The 17,861-nt window shown below is 45.0% G+C and overlaps 1 long non-coding RNA gene across 1 annotated transcript in view; it reads left to right on the plus strand.

Moving 5' to 3' along the window:
• The window catches only part of LOC310698359, a 525,075-nt gene that overhangs the window by 251,140 nt on the left and 256,074 nt on the right, over positions 1-17,861 (plus strand). The gene's annotated exons all lie outside the window — the stretch shown is intronic.

Below are 17,861 nucleotides of genomic sequence, written 5' to 3' on the forward strand. Positions count from 1 at the left end.
AATCTGGTTCACAGCTATTGCTGAAGAATTCATTCAGAACGTATGGCATAGCAGAGAGCAAGATTTGTTTTCAGCTATGTGTCAGAAAGTTATTTTATATATAAAGGAGGACAACAGTATTAATACTGGTGCCTCCAGTGAGATACACCACTATTTGGAATTTTTAGCAACTCTTCAACTTTAAATGAGAATGTTGTACAATCTGAGGACCACTTACTAATACCTACTTCAGTGTGTGTGGCCTGTATCTTTAAAGAGACGTGGCCTAGTCTGTGATAGAAGCTCCCTCCTCTGTTTGGGTGTGGTTCGCTCCATAATTTCCTGGAAACTAAGTTGGGAGTCTTAGGCTGTGAACACACCATAGCTTTAAAGCACATTCAAAGCACATAGACCTTCCCCCCTCAAAAGAATTCATGGAATTACAATTCCCAGCAACCCTTAAAAAATGACAATGCTCAGAATTAATATTTTCTTGGAGTGGGGTGGGGTGTATGCAGCCACAGCCTTGCCTGCATAAGCAAGTTTTAGCTACTATACTGAATGTATCGGCTGTTCACCGGTAAACACAACAGTTGAACTGATCCTGATTCCTGCTGCTTTGTGGTATTAGGCAGGGCTGGCCCAATACATTTTGGCACCTGAGATAGACCCCTCTCCACCAGGGAAGGGCAGGTGAGGGAAGTTCTACATCAAGAACAAGGGGCAAGAAAGATCCACATAGGGATATACTGCCTAAAGTGGATCCTGCTGCCTAAGGCAATTGACTCCTCTTGCCTGGTGGACGAGCCCTGGTATTAGAGTAGACGCATTGGAAGATTTTCTCACACAGTGAGTACCCTGCCAAAACCCATGGGATACTACATGGGGTTCGAAGTGGGCCTGCACCATCACTAAAGCAGAAACATTTATCCCAGAAAAAGGACCTTTCAATGCCAGTTAGTTATACTTCCCACGGACTGTGAATACAATGACCCAAAATTGTATTCACAATTTTGTATTCACTAAATTGCATTCACAATAATTGTTTAATTTCAATTTCTGTTCAATTATATATATTTTTCTTTATTACTTTATTTCCTACATGTTATTGAATTATATTATGTGTTTTTGGTTTAATAGATAAAAAGGGAGGAGCTTTCTTCTTCAAGCAGCTGTGGGCTCATGTTGCTTATCATTAAAACAATGGCAATGCAAGGAGAGTATAGATACGAGGGGCAAAATAAATAAAAATAAAAAAATACCCCTGAAGGTGAATTCTAAACAGGGTATGGACTATTTATTATTTTATTTATTATCTTATTTATTTATTTACTTCATTTATGAATCACTTCCCATGTTGCATCTCAGAGCAATTTACAGCGTGGTAAAAATATGTGCAAGTACAACAGCATACATAAAACTTTTTTTAATTAAAAAAAAATCTGTTCTTTGTTCGCTATGCACTGGGACACCTCTTAAGGTATCCTAACCAAATTTTGCATAATGGTTCCTGAGGTTAAGAAGCAGGTTTTTATCTGTGTTTGGATAAATCTGGGTGCCATTTTGATTCAAGATGGCACACGGAACCTTTCGATACAACACTGATTTCAACAGTAACAACAACAATGACTGTTACAAGTGACACGCAGGAAGACTGAGCTCTGGAACTACAACTCCCATCACCCCCAACCATTGGCTTTGTTAGCTGGGGATCATAGGGGTTGTATTCCAACAACAACTGGAGACCCAAATACGGGCATCCACAGGAATTTTTCCAGGGTGGTGATGCTGGAGGAGGAGACTTCCAAATTAAAACTCACGCATCCCCAAAAGGCAGCAGCAGGTGAGTTACTCACAAAACAAATGAGAAGAATAGTGCCTGCACATTTTGCCTTGTATCTCAGCTTCTCCAAATGCTAGAAACATACCCTCCCTCCTTTTTTAAAATGAAAGCCAGTAATCAGGGCATTATGGTTCATCTGGGACAGCGGGAAGCTGCTCTTCTTGCTGTGCTCCTGTGGATACCCATGGACCCAAGATTTGTGCAGGCTGATCTAGACTAATATGGCCCCTTGTCTCCTCTTCTAGCAACTGTTTTCCAAGATCACAGGTAAGGATTGTTCCAGGTGCTGATCTTTGATTTCCTTTTAGCCAGAGATGCTGTGGGAACTGTTTATGGGGATTTCTGGATGCAAAGCATGTGCCGTGCCGTTAAACTATGCACCCTTCCAAATCATTGGTGGGAAATAGAGTACGAGACTCTTCGTGTTATCAGAGAGCAGCGTCTGTGCTGAGGTGACAGGTTATGCAGAACTTGGAATGAATATGAGCTGATTAAGGTAAGTCTCTTACTGTCTGTCTCCTTCGCTGTCAAAAGGGTGAGCTTGCAGCAACCACTCAGCAATTTATGACCTTGAGGAAGGACCGGATCGTCTGTTAACCCCCTACACTGCCCTAGAAATGCTGCTTTCAGCAATATCCTCGGAGAGCCTTGACTATCCATGCAGTCCCATGAAATAAAAGTAATAGAAAATACTTGAGTACAGACTCTGAAGAACCTGGTGCTCAGATAACATGGTGGGAGGGCAGCCCCCTTACCTGTGATGTCACCTTTTCTTAAGTACTGGTCCGTTTTTGGAGATGGAGCTTGTAGATTTCATTAAGTGACCTCACCCACAACCCGCATCTGAGGGAGGGGGAAACATTGAACCACACTCTGGCTGGAACCAGTTGCCCTTTGGGCTCTACTATCCTAGAGCCAAGGGACGCGGGTGGCACTGTGGGTTAAACCACAGAGTCTAGGACTTGCCCATCAGAAGGTCGGCGGATCGAATCCCCGTGATGGGGTGAGCTCCCGTTGCTTGGTCCCTGCTCCTGCAAACCTAGCACTTCAAAAGCATGCCAAAAAAGTGCAAGTAGATAAATAGGTACCGCTCTGGCAGGAAGGTAAACGACGTTTCTGTGCACTGCTTTGGTTCGCCAGAAGCGGCTTAGTCATGCTGGCCACATGACCCAGAAGCTGTACGCCGGCTCCCTCAGCCAATAAAGCGAGATGAGTGCTGCAACCCCAGAGTCGGTCACGACTGGACCTAATGGTCAGGGGTCCCTTTACCCTAGAGTCACCCATCTAATCTCCTCGTCCTCCTCTTCCTCCTCTTGGATCATGAGCCTGTAGGCAGGGTCTGCCATGTTTGTCTTAAATCCCTGCACAGTGTCTAGAACAGCTTCTGCCAACTTAGTGCGCTCCATATGTTTTGGACCACCGCTGGGGCTGAAGGGAGTTCCAGCAGCAGAAGGGAGTTAACAGTAGCTCTTTTTTTGGGGGGGGGGAGGGTTCTTGCCACCTGCACAGGGTTTTAAATTGCAGCAGGTCCTTGCTTTGGACTCCCTCCCTCCCCAACATGTAAATAGTACAATGGGCAGGGCCTGCAAGAATGGTGAACTCCTTCACATGTGGGGGAAATGCCCCCCAAAGGGGTAACAACAATTCCTCATCAGAATCCAAGTACTATTACACACTTACACTGTCCTTCTTTTCCCCATAAGGCTGTGCTGTGCCCAGTGCCAGATTTATGTATAAGCTTAACAAGCTATAGCTTTGGAGCCCCACTCTTTTGCCCCCCCCCCAAAAAAAAATTAAAGGGGGGAAAACTGGATGTACATTTCCAAAATACAAGATAAAAAAACAAATAAAATAAAACCTACATACAGCAACAGTGTTTTGTGTTGTGTAGGCTCCTATGATGTAAGTAATGAGCCCTGCCTGCTAGTCTGCTCCCTAAAATATCACTGGTTTGCTCATTTCTATATACAGTGGTATCTTGGTTCTCAAACTTAATCCGTTCCAGAAGTCTGTTCCAAAACCAAAGAGTTCCAAAACTTGATTAGATTATGAGTCTTTGTAAATTGTGTTTCTAAAGGAACTTTTGTTATTGCCAAATGCCAATGTGTTTGCATTATTAAGTTTGTTATGAATAAAAAATCATTTTAAGTTAGAGCTTAATAATTATTTCACTATTAATATATTTCTTCTTAATTGTATTTCACTATTAATATACAGTGGTACCTCGGGTTAAGTACTTAATTCGCTCCAGAGGTCCGTTCTTAACCTGAAACTGTTCATAACCTGAAGCACCACTTTAGCTAATGGGGCCTCCTGCTGCCGCCGTGCCACCGGGGCATGATTTCTGTTCTCATCCTGAAGCAAAGTTCTTAACCCGAGGTACTATTTCTGGGTTAGTGGAGTCTGTAACCTAAAGCGTATGTAACCTGAAGCGTATGTAACCCGAGGTTACATACCACTGTATTTCTTCTTAATTGTATTTCAGTTCAACAATCACTTTGAGAAAATACATACTTTGTTATGTGCAAATGGCTTTAGATACCTATTAGGTCCATAAATTACCATATAGCATATATTCAACACAAAAAACAGCGATAATTTGTTGTTGACAAAGGACAGCTGGACATATAAAGGGCTCCATTACCTTCAGTACCTTCAGGGGCTCATCAAATCTAAATCTGGCCCTGGCTGTGCCACTTTTTAAATGGGTTGTACCTCTCTCCTTTCAGGAAATAAGAGGTCACCCCCAGAAGATTTCCCATTGTCCCAAAAGATTCTGAGGTGACCTGGCATTCCACAAAGAAAGGGGCATCTGCCAGATTTAAAGGGACGGGCAATTCTCTCCCTCTTGCTCTGCTTTTTGGCCTGGTCGCTTGCAGATGACCCATCTATTGAGTACTTTCCCCACTTATGCCCCACAGCAGCTGCTTGTAGCAGGTGTTTACAAGGGAGAGAGGTGACCCCATCCAGAATGCTGCAACTACCAGGCTCATAGCCAGCTTGACATGGGAGAGGCACAGTGGGAAATATGGCAAGGGGAAGGGGGGGGGAGGAGTGAGATAATGAAGACTAGTTTGAAGCAGAAGGTGCATGTTGTTGTAGTACTTTTCATTTTAAAAAAATGCATTGAATTTGCAGAACAAAGGGGTGGGGAAGGATTGGTGTGGTGCATTTTTCTACTTATGGTGGCATCTAAATTTTGGACTAACATTTTTGAAGAAATAGCATCTATTGTTATTTTAAATCCTTATCCAAGCCTCCCCACAACTTGTCCTTTTGAACTTGTGGGATGATCAAACAGCAACTTTCTGATCTAAGAAACCTCTTATGTGGATGGTGGCTGCAGAGAGAACTTCATTGATTCAGAAATGGAAAACACTGCAGGACTTCAACCTCTCATTGTGGTACAAGAATATGTGGAGTCTGGATTCATGTTTTATGGTAAGAAAGACCTGTAACATTTCTGTGCTGTTTGGTGGGATTTTATTTCTTATACAGTGGTACCTCGGGTTACATACGCTTCAGGTTACAGACGCTTCAGGTTACAGACTCCGCTAACCCAGAATTAGTACCTCGGGTTAAGAACTTTGCTTCAGGATGAGAACAGAAATCGCGCAGCGGCAACGGGAGGCCCCATTAGCTAAAGTGGTGCTTCAGGTTAAGAACAGTTTCAGGTTAAGAACGGACCTCCAGAACGAATTAAGTACTTAACCCGAGGTACTACTGTATGTCAAATTCAGATATAGAAAATTCTCTTGCCCAACCAGACTGTAACATTTGGCTTTCATGATGTGTTTTCCTTTATTTTTCTCCATTTATTTGGAAAATACAGCCTCTGTACAGCTCTTGTGCTTTGTAACTTTAGTTGTTTTGTTTTGCTTATGGTTTTGATTTTATGTTAATAAAAACTTTATTTAGAAAAGAAGCATAGAAAGCCCTCTAGCTCCAAATTGCTGATTCCAATTAAAGTCTAATTTTATAATGCCTCCCCTGCCACACAGGTGCTTTGCACATAGCCAAACCAGTTCCTTTGTTAAAGTAAGGCAGCCTTAAATACAAAGAACCCATCCACACCTCAGTTCAATGTGGAATATGTATCCCCTGTGCACCCTTTAATCCCCCCCCCATCCATGCAATGGTCACCAGAAACTGCTGCTTCCCCCAATTTCTGCCAGCAAAATCCATAGCTTGCCTACCATCAGAAAATACGAAAAGGATTTAAAAGTGCTCCTACCAGACTTCTTTGTCTCTCTCTGTGTTGTTTTTTTAAAATGTGGGTATTTTTTGTATTTCTTTATTTATGTGGAACAGCTTTCACAGAGGCAGGGTTTCCTGAAATGACAAATAGTGGATAATGGGGAGAATGAACATTAGAGACTCCAGGTTAAAAATCACATCCAAATATATGCTTGGGTATGGAATGTCAAGGGGGCAAATTGATTACATAAAATGTGGAATTTATGGGTAAGTGTGGATGGGCCCAAAGCTGGGGAGGGGAAAAAATATAGAAATGAATAAAACTGCTTTTAGAGGAATGTTAAATCATCTAAGCCCTGTTCTGGAAATCAGTTGCTAGGTGGCAGCATTGCATAAACAAAGATGAGAAGAAGTGGGTTGCTGACTTTCTTGCACTGGGTGGCTCCTAGTTTCAGCTGAATTTTAGGAAGCCAGCGGCTCTGATCTGATCAGTTTGCTGCCTCAGGAAAGGGAAGATGCTCCCTGTTAGCCCTGGAATAGTTAGAATAGGGTATGGTGTGCTGCCTTAATTTTTCTAGTTGGGGCAAGTCTGCCCCCCCTCCTTTTAGAGTATTTATCATTATCTGTTCATGTTTCTAGTCCCTAAGCATGTGATACAGTGTTGGTGAGAGTGCCCTTGAATCCCCTAGCTTGGGAAGGCTCTTCTCTTGTCCTTCTATGTTGTGATTTCCCCATCTTTTCCTTGCTGATTAATCTTTGGCACTTTCTTGTACTGTCAGAATGGCATTAACATGAGGGAATTGCAGGGGAACAGAAGCACGCAAGTGAATAAAAAGGTGGGTGTCAGTGTGGCATGCCCAATGACATCCACTGTTGTGTCACAGTCAGCATAAAGGTAAAGGGATCCCTGACCATTAGGTCCAGTTGCAGACGACTCTGGAGTTGCGGCACTCATCTCGCTTTATTGGCTGAGGGAGCCAGCGTACAGCTTCTGGGTCATGTGGCCAGCATGGCTAAGCCGCTTCTGGCGAACTAGAGCAGTGCATGGAAATGCCGTTTACCTTCCCGCCGGAGTGGTACCTATTTATCTACTTGCACTTTGACGTGCTTTCAAACTGCTGGGTTGGCAGGAGTCACAGTCAGCATAGCATGGCAGTATAATCCCCATGTCTGAATGTACCCTTGGTCACGTCAGAGAGTCTTGCATGGACAGGACTCCTGATTGGCTATGACTCCCACATTCACTTTCGCAGAGAAGAAAACATCTCTGTAAACATTGGGTTGTAGCCAATATTAGTCATACTCAGAGTAGACCCATTGAAATTAATGGACATGACCAGCTCAGGTCAGGTCCATTAATTTCAGTGGGTCTTTTCTCCGTGGAACTTAGTTGAATGGAACTCATTGCTTTCTCCATTGTAGCCCATGAAAGATTCTGGATTAACTCCCCATATTACCCTGCTGCATCATCATTCTGGGATGTTGCAGGCAATTTAAAACTGTCAGGTGCTGTGGGGACTTATTTGGTTCTCTGAAGGAATTGAAAAAATTGGGGTGGGGGGATGGGTGAGCCTCTCTTGTTTAGGTTGGTTAATGCTGGAGGAAGGATGGGAAGTTCCATTTGGGACAAGAATTGGGGATGGGATGGAATTTGTTTGGTCTGCTTTCTGAAGTGGTCCAACTCAATTTAAAAGCCCTGAACTTGCTAGTAGATAGAAATTCAACTTCTAATCAGATCATGCACTTCTCTTGATTTTTTCAATGAGGTTCTGGTGTGCAAAAATAAACATTTTATGGTGAAAATGCATATTTGACAAAAAAGTACATTGAACCCCCAGTTTATTCCTCATTGGCCAATCAACTAATCTGCATACACAGAAAATAAAACCAAAGCAAAATGGCTCTCTAGGAAATACATCAAGGCAAACTATATTGGGATTAAAACTTGTATCATTGGCATACCATCATCTAAGGAACTTTAGCTTCCCTAAAGCTAATGTAAGAAACTTAACGGTCCTATATGTCACATAGCAACAGAACAATTTTAGATGATTATATATGCTAATAATTGTCAATGAATGATTGCAATGGTATAATTTTGTAAACATATGTTAGTGTATTGAAAAAAATACATATTTGGGGGGGATTGAGTGCAAAAAATGCATATAATACATGCAATTTATATGAGAACTCATTATGCATTTTCTCAAAAAAACTGCAGAAAATGAGATGAAATGGACTGATGACTGAGTGCTAGATAGAATAAAACGGGACAGCCTTAGGCTGCTCTGTCTAACCCTAACTAGGGATCAACAAAGTGATCTCTACGGCCAACTCCCAGGCTGTTTTCATCCATTAGTGTTAGTATTTTAAAATGTTGCCTTTTTATTCTTTTCTTTTCTTTGTTTCTTCTTTTTTTTGCTGACTCTCAGCATGTAAGTTCTTCTGTTTGCTTTCATAGCCATATCTTCAGAAACAAAAGAAAACAAAATTTCAAACCCCCACGCATCTAGACCTTTTCCCTTTCCTCCCCCCCCCGCTTTTGCTGCCTTATTTTGTCATTCCCCCAAGAAGCATAAATGCAGATACACAATCCTGAGTAAGTCCAATTATGCTTCATTTTTTCCGGCAAAAAGCAACTGAACATCAACATGGGAGAGCCAAATTAAATATGTACTTTTGTTTAGTGTAAGAGGAGCTGATGTTCTGGAATGTACAAGAGTGTTTCGGAAAGGAACAGCAGTTCTCAACATGCAGCCCTGCTGGCCAAAACCTCTGTTGTTTCTGTCTGAAATGCCCTTGTAAAGTCAGGCTTTTTAATTTGGTGTTTCTTTTCCTTATTCTTATTCTTATTAGCCAGGAATTCCTAAAATGAAGCAAGGTGCAAAAAGGAATGATGTTCAGTGTTGTGACATAAAGATGCCCTGACTGTCAGGGAAATAGTTCAAGGTGATGTGAATAGGTAATGTGCAACTAAATAGATCCATTAGTACAAAGATTTCCACAGGTGCAGTTGAACTTCCCCTTCCTCTCCACTGGGAGACCCTGGAGAACTGCTGCCAGTCAAAGTGAACAGCACTAGGCTAGATGGGCAAATAGTCTGACATAGAAACACAGACTTATAGAGTTGGAAGGGACCACGAGGGTTATCTAGTCCAACCCCCTGATGTATAAGGCATTGCTTTGCCTTTCCATTTTTCTTGTTACCAGAGGTTTCATTCATTAAAACTATGCTGCAAGGGATTGTGAACATACCTGCTTATTCACTAATCTGCCTGTTTCACAAGGGTTCTTCTACTTCCTGCTTTTACCCCATGCTTCCAACCTCAGCAAAGTTAGCTCTACAAAAAGGGATGTACCTGCCCTACGTGCAATTAGATAGACACATGAAACCATGTTCAAATAGTGCAAATGCCAAACTATTGAGACACTGGATGAGAAAGAAGCTCTTGTTTTGTGTAGCAAGCCGCAAATCGGCAAGAAGCAATATGCTAGAAAACAAAATGCTAAGCATTTCAGCAGTGCATTTGAATAGCACATTTAATACAAATCAACAATACATATTTCTGTCCTGAAGCAAGCACTGAAAAAAGCAGCAATGTAATGTTTCAGTATGTTTTGGTTTGAACTGGGGAGGGGGGAGAATGGTGGTGGAGGGTGCCTATTGTCTAGCACAGTGTTTCCCAACCGGTGTTCCGCGGCACACTAGTGTGCCGTGAGACACCGGCTGGTGTGCCGTGGGAGGAAGGCGGGCGAGTCGGGCGGTGAGAGGCAGCGGCGGCGGCGAGGATCCGCGTCGAGCCGGGGGCGGCTCCGCGGTGCTGGTGCCGAGCGGCGGGGCAGCGCGCGCAAAAGGGAGGAGCGCGAGACAGCGGAGGAGGAGGAGGCCGGCATGTCCGGGCAGCAGCAGCAACAGCAGCAGCAGCAACTCCCGCCGCCGCCCCCTCCTCCGCCCGCTATCGCCGCCGCCGCCTCAGCTGCCCTCGCTCTGCTGCCTCCTCCCACCCCGGCAAGGGGGAGGGAAAAAACTTTCGCTTTTGTGCGTCCCTCCCGGCGTGACGCTGCGCGCTGACGTCACGGGGCGGGGCTTTAATGGTGGTGTGCCGCGAGATTTTTTTCCGGCTAACAGGTGTGCCGTTGCCCAAAAACGTTTGGGAAACACTGGTCTAGCAGCTGTGACACCAAGAACACATTACCTCCTAATCCCTGGGACAGTTTTGTAACTGCTGTGTGTGTGTGTGTGTGTGTGTGTGTGTGTGTGTGTGTGTGAACACTACATGCATATATGCTGCTTATCATTTTTTTCTAGGGTGGACAGCATGCCTGAAATAAGAATGGTGCAAGATGGTTGGCTGAACCAGACTTGACAGCATAAATATGTGGACAAGGCAAGCTGTGAAGCTGGGATAGCACCACAGGTGGAAGAGTTACTCTACCCACTGTTAAAATCTCTCTTCCCAGAAAAATGAGATAGCCACCACTGGATGTGTGAAGTTTTTTCCATTGCATAAAAATGAGCACGGCATGAAAGGAATGTAGATGTTTAGATAAACATCTGTGCCACTGGAGGATCTCACATCTCTCCCAATTTTGTGTTTAGACAAAACAAATCTGATCTTCCTATCCCTCCTTTTCGGAATCTACTCTGTGAAACTAACTGGAAATAATGGCAAATGCTGCATTGAATAAAAGTGTAGAAATGCAGGAGCAGAGAAATAGTGAAAATGGCATTTTCTGGGCGCAAGCCATGGAGCTCTGCTTCTTTGCAAATACCATTAAATGAATGTGGGACAGAGCAGGGGAAAGAAGGGCTTTCATTTTGGTGCACTGCATTTTCTCAATGTCTTCTCTGTGTGTGTGTGTGCGTGCGCGCGTGCGTGCGTGTGTGTGTGTGCGTACATGCACACTTGTGTGTGTCTTCCAGTTATCCAGAAGCAAAATACACACCCCATAAATACAGAATATAAAATGCACCTTTGAAATTCCATTTATGGTTGCCCTAGTCTTGTGGTCTATGTGTGCAATTCATTCCAGCCAGGCAACTACAGCTGAACTCATAACTCCACTTAACCTCCACTTATCTAGGGAGGGAGCCCCATTTTATCCAACAGGACCAATTTCTGAGTAGACATTTCAAGGTCTAATATTAGGTGTCTAAGGTGTTCTGCTTGTTTGTTTTTTTAAGTAAGAAGAGCTCTCATCAATGAGTTTCTTCTAGTAATGTAGTGGTAGCTCAGCGAGGCAATGCTTTGGGGGAATGAAAAGTTCTTAGATTTCAAACTATATCCATTACTACCTGTATGTGGTCTATTAAATATGTTAAACAATTTCTGTCTTCCCAGTCTGCGTGAAAGAGGTTGAGAACGTGGATATATAGGTAGGAATTCAACATTGTGCTAGTCTGACCATTCCATCAGCAAATGCGTTTATGCTTGCTAAGCAGAATAATCCCTTCCCTTCACTGCTCTAGGGATACTCCTGACCACGCTGAGCAGATGGGTGTGGAGTTGGGGAAAGCCCCATTGTGCTAGTGGGAGCCCTCGTACTGGCTTCTGCTAGTGTGCTGGGTTAATTCGAGTCATAACCCTCAACACGTAAAAGGACCATATCCTGCATCAAACCACTAGTCCATGTAGTCCAGTACAGTATTACTGAACATAGCTCCAGGTCCTTCTGTGTTTTGTTACCTGAGATCCCACTGGGTGCAGGCAGGGACTGAACTTGGACCTTTCTATTGTGCTGTTTTATTAGCCGTGACCCCCGCTAATTGATTTACAAACCTCGATTAGCGGTTTATTGCTGCCCGGCACGCTTCCACTCCAGCTCTTCTCCGTCACGGTTCAGCAGAGCTTCGCACAGCGTTGTAAACTGTCACCTGCTGGATTCAGCTCCCAGACAAACACACAGAGTCCCGTTTGTCTCTATATAGCATTTATTTCCAACATTTCTCAGGAATTTCCAGGGCTAGTAGCAGCCATCTCAGCCCTGCGTCTTTTCCCCACAGCTCACATCGTGGGGCTGACAAATCTTGCCCAAGCTCCTCCCGAGCTTCTAAAAGTGACGTCAGAATGGTGTAGCATCATGGGAAAAGCTTAACTCGTTAAGTTCCAGCTCCAACACCCCCCCTTGCTGCACCTTCTGACAAAACCCTTTTGAGTTCAACACCTTTCCCTTTGCCTTGTGCTCCTTCCCAGCATCTTTCCCAGGCACCTGTTGAACCCCTTCAACACTCCCAGAATCACACTGTGCGACACTTTTCCACGCACCCGTGACCTGAAACCCTACTGACCCATTAGGGCTAGCAGTTGTGTCTTCTCCGTCAGACCTTTCCCCCTCTGACATGACAACCCTTCCGTGAGCTTTCTCCATTACCGGAGATGAAGCCTCACACCTGGACACTCCTTTCACAACCCTTGGAGATGCCCAAACCTGCCCTGAACCCTGACCCTGGATCTGGTCCCCATCACCGGGATCTGAACCCTGATTCTGGACCTTATCCCCATCACTGGGTTCAGCCACAGCCTCCCTTCTCCCTTGAGAAGACTTTGCACCCGTCACCTGGTGACGTATTTCCTTTTCCTTGAAAAATTCCTCCAGAGCAGACCCAGTAAACTGTGACCCTCGGTCGCTCTTGAACCCTTGCACCCTGGTGGAGAACCTTAGTTCCACCTCCGCAACCCAATCTTGGAACAGTTGCGCCACCTCCCCCTGTGATTTGAGAGAGAAACACCAGCCAACCTGGCTGTGGTCACCTGTCAGCGACAGCACATACCTGGCCCCACCCAGACTCTCAGACCTCTTGGGTCCTGACAGATCTGTGTGAACCAGCTCAAAGGGCTCTTTGGTTACCCTCCCAAACCCGGGAAAACCAAGCACCTTTGCACCTTTGCATGCCCTGCACCCTTGGGACCTCCTCCCACATTTCCGGAGCTTGTACCCTTTTGTGCACCTGTGCAACTTTTGCACATGACTGGGAACCTTAGCACACTGCACCTGTGCTCTTCCAGCATTCCCACCACCCTCCATAGGTGACTCCAGAACAAAGACGTTGTTCTCCCTCTGCATGTTGACCCGTTGTCTCCCTCCTCTGAAAATGGAACAGGTGTCATTTTCAAACCGAGCATTGTATCCCTGCCTCATTAGAGCTGATACAGATAAAAGACAACAATTCAGTCCCGGCACAACGTAGACCTCTCGCTTCTCCTGTGAAGTAGAGAAAAACACGTTAGCCATACCACAGACTGGCTTTTGCGTTCCGTCTGTGAACCTAACAGTCATCCCTGTCAAAGCAGCCCTGCAGTTCCGCAGCTTCCCAGCAGATGTCTCTGGAATCAAATTGCAATCAGCAGCAGAGCCAATAACAACACTCTGCTCTGGCCTTGTTCCACGAGTCTCTTGCTGGCACCTGGCACGTACACCAGCCTCAGTCTCACGCCTGGTTGTTTTTCCAGACCGGTAGCCATGGTAACCCGACTGGTTCCCATGAGAATTCAGCAGTTTGACCTTGGCAACATCCTGCCTTTTCTCTCTGCTCCGGTGGGGGCAATCTCGCCGCAGATGTCCCGGAGCTTTGCACACGTAGCAACGACGAACTCCAGTGGAAAAACACTGCCTGGGGCTCCCAGCTGGCTTGGCCTTCCTCCTCCTGGAACGGCGCCTCCCACCAGCCTCGCCCCCCCTGAAGCCGCTCTTCGCTCCAGCAGGTTCAGTGGAAAACTTTTCAAACTTGCCTTTGGAACTTTCCGCCCCCCCGACTTGCTCACTAGCACTCCTTGAGGCTAAAGCATCAGGAACAGGGGCTCCAGCCATCTCTAGGCTTCCAGCTTCAATCTGCCCTTGGCCTCCTGCTGAGCCTTCACAGCAAACACAGCAGTACATTTCCAAGCGCCAATAGTCCCTTTGCCCCCCCCTTGCCTGGGACCCACAGCCTTTCCCAGCTGTGCACCGGCTCTCACGTAGGTGATCAGCGCCATCTTGTCTTTCTGTTCTGAAGCAGCCATCTCCCGGCCCTTGCTTCCCGCCTCCAGCCTCACAAACACCCTGGAGCGCTGAAACGGCCTCTGGCTTCTTGGCACCCAGAACAGTAGACCTCAGATCAGCAGCCAGGTTGCCCAACTTCTTAAAGTGAGCCTCCCACAGTCCTCCAAGACCTGGCAGCCTGCCTTCTTCCCCCGGGGCCCAGCGTACTCACGTAAACAACCAGCCGCTCTTCGGCTCCCGGTTTAGCAGATCAGCTCCCCTGCCTCTTCACAATTCCAGGCAGAATTCCAAGCTGGCATCAGCATCGTCGTCAGCTTGCCTCCAAACGTTAGGCACAGCCCCAAGCTCTCTGCAGCGTCTTTCAGCTTGCTTGCCTGCTTGCCTCAGATTCCGGCCTCCCGTTCTCCAAAAGCGCCCCCAAGCTGTACTCACAAGACTTCCAGCTCCCCTGGCGTGGAGAAACGATATCTCAGCTGCCCTCAGCTCTTGGCAGTTCTCAGCAACACAGGCACTCTCTGCGTCTCGCAGCTTGCTTGTTTGCTTCGCAGCTCTCCTTGCCTTTCAACACCAGGCAAAAAGTCCTTCCGCCTCCTGCCGGCCTCCTGCTCGACGCTGCAGATCAAAGCTCCCGACAGTTTTACAAGCGGTGATGACCCATAACCTGTGCTGTTTTATTAGCCGTGACCCCCGCTAATTGATTTACAAACCTCGATTAGCGGTTTATTGCTGCCCGGCACGCTTCCACTCCAGCTCTTCTCCGTCACGGTTCAGCAGAGCTTCGCACAGCGTTGTAAACTGTCACCTGCTGGATTCAGCTCCCAGACAAACACACAGAGTCCCGTTTGTCTCTATATAGCATTTATTTCCAACATTTCTCAGGAATTTCCAGGGCTAGTAGCAGCCATCTCAGCCCTGCGTCTTTTCCCCACAGCTCACATCGTGGGGCTGACAAATCTTGCCCAAGCTCCTCCCGAGCTTCTAAAAGTGACGTCAGAATGGTGTAGCATCATGGGAAAAGCTTAACTCGTTAAGTTCCAGCTCCAACATCTATATGCAAAATATATGCTCTTCCACTGACCTGTGCTCCTGTTTTATGCAAGTATGAAGTCGCTATTTATATACAGTCAACTCTCCATTTACGTGGGGTTTACATTCCAAGGCACCACATAAGTTACAGGGAACCAGGCAGAGGGCCTTCTCGGTAGTGGCGCCCTCCCTGTGGAACGCCCTCCCACCAGATGTCAAAGAGAACAACAACTACCAGACTTTTAGAAGACATCTGAAGGCAGCCCTGTTTAGGGAAGCTTTTAATGTTTGATGTATCACAGTATTTTAATATTCTTTTGGAAGCCGCCCAGAGTAGCTGGGGAAACCCAGCCAGATGGGCGGGGTATAAATAATAAATTATTATTATTATTATTATTATTATTATTATTATTATTATTATTATTATTATATCTAAGTGAAATCACGTATATTTCAAACACCATTGTGAAAGCACCCAAAGACCCTGTCCTGTTCTGCCCCCTTTGAATGACATTTCTATGACATTTTCAGGTCACTTCCAGGTTCAGCGCAATGTGTGTGTGCATGGTCAAATACCTATTGATCACATGTAAATGGTAGGGGTTGCCTGTATGATGAAGCTATCTCATAATATTGCACTTGTAGTAAAAGCTGCACCCCTATGTACATATATATCTGGGAGAACTCCCACTGAAAGCGGGGCTTACCTCTGAGTAAACATGCATAGGATTGCACTGTAGAGAGTCTGTCCAGAGGCACGCCCCATTGACTTCAATTGGAGTTGCTTCCAGCAGGTATTAAGGGTGGTTAACTTGTGGTTATTGGTCCACAATTCACATCAACCTCAGCCAGCACCATGGCCATTGGTCAGTTGGAGTTGGAAGATGGAGTCCAAAATGTGGAAGACCAAAGTTTCCTGGCACCATGTTTATAGGATTGCAGCCTTATCAACCCAGTCCTAACCTTGGACTCAGCTATACAACTGCAAATGAAACACTTTAAAGTGTGTTTTAAGTGCAATATACAAAGTGGCACTAGATGGCGATGGTGAGCCTTATGAAAAATTCAATGTATTTTTAAAAAAGCATTTTCAGAACGGTTTTTATATGTGTGTGGATTCCACCCTTGTCTAAGTAAGTTCCAGTGAATTCAGTGGGCTCACACTCAGGTAAATGGGGTTAGGATTGCAGCCTTGGTTTCTTAATTGTAACATCTTCTGTACTGCTCTTGATTAGGGATAGGTGGATCTGTCAATTTTGTTTCCTCTCAGTTTCTCGTTTTTCTAATCTTAAATTGTGTTCTCCACATTGCCATATCAGTTTGAAAATTCATTTCCTTTTTCAAAGTCTACATAAAAACCCACCAGCATTTTAGTCCTTTGCATTTTTGCAAAGCGATTTCCTCTACGATAATGCGTTTTCTTACTTTCACCAATTTATGATTTTTTTTTTTGGGTGCACATTGTACCCTAGTACAGTGGTACCTCGGGTTAGGTACTTAATTCATTCAGAGGTCCGTTCTTAACCTGAAACTGTTCTTAACCTGAAGCACCACTTTAGCTAATGGGGCCTCCTGCTGCCGCTGTGCCGCTGGGGCACGATTTCTGAAGCAAAGTTCTTAACCCGAGGTACTATTTCTGGGTTAGCAGAGTCTGTAACCTGAAGCGTATGTAACCTGAAGCGTATGTAACCCGAGGTACCACTGTATATGCATTTCTGTTGACATTATTTGACTGCACAACTTAATTGTATAACTTGGGAGAATTCTGAAGGATGACTGTGTTTGGTTCATATCATCTTTTGGAATGTGCGAATCAGGTAGGCTTCCCATCATAGAAACTAAATTGCATTTAGTCCCCCCATCCCACTTGATACATTAGCTCTTGTCACCTTCCAGTAATGTTGCATTTGGCAGGAAGATAAAGCCCACTGTTGCATCTACTTACTGGGGCTGGAGAAAGATGATGGTGAGAAAATGACGAGAGAGGCTTCACTTCCCATTATAAATGCCAAGAGAGATACCCAATTGCAGTCATACTCAGAGTAGACCCACTGAAAGTAATAGATCTAAGTTAGCGATGACCATTAATTTCAATGGGTCTACTATGAGTAGAGCTAACATTGGATATTTTCCATTTATTTCTTTTGCCTTGCCCAATCACTGCTTCTAGTCAGTGAAAATGGATTTATTTTTTTATTAAAAAAAAAACCCTTCTAATTTAGTAGAGGCTAAAATGGGATGAGGAGGACATGTCGGGAGCAATCCTGAACTCAGCTCTCTGCAGAAACTATTGTTGGTCTCCAGCACATACTGCAAAAAGGGAATGGAAAGTTTTACTCTTCTGTTTTGGTACAGAGCAACCTGATCTGCACAGGCTTGGCTATTTTTGTTCTCCTTTGTTTACATTCTCAGTGCCTTTTCCTTTTTTTAAAAAAAGACATGCAGGCACTTATCCTCACATTTACCCTGATCATAATGAATACATCATAGCCAAGCACATCCAAAGGTACATAAATGGTGAGAATCATTGCTGCATTATTTGAGCTGACATCCCCTATGCAGACCCTAGAAAACTAGCTAGGTCAAATATGTCCCTATGGATCTGGTTTATCAGCAGAAAGACCACTACATCTTCTCCTGCCCATTCCCTTCCCCCTGCAAGCACTTTGCTGTGAATTTCTGACTACATTGTATGTTGCACACTGACGCCAGCACTCCTTCAGTGGAAGCCCTCTGAGCCGTCCTAATATAGCTGCAGAAGCAAAGCTATTTATTCTAGCCAAGGTGGTTAATCTCTGACACTGTGGATATTTAAGTTTTGTTATCTATGTTGGGA

This window comes from Podarcis liolepis (assembly GCF_965112155.1).
Source record: "Podarcis liolepis genome assembly, chromosome: Z".
Classification (NCBI taxonomy): Eukaryota; Metazoa; Chordata; class Lepidosauria; order Squamata; family Lacertidae; genus Podarcis; species Podarcis liolepis.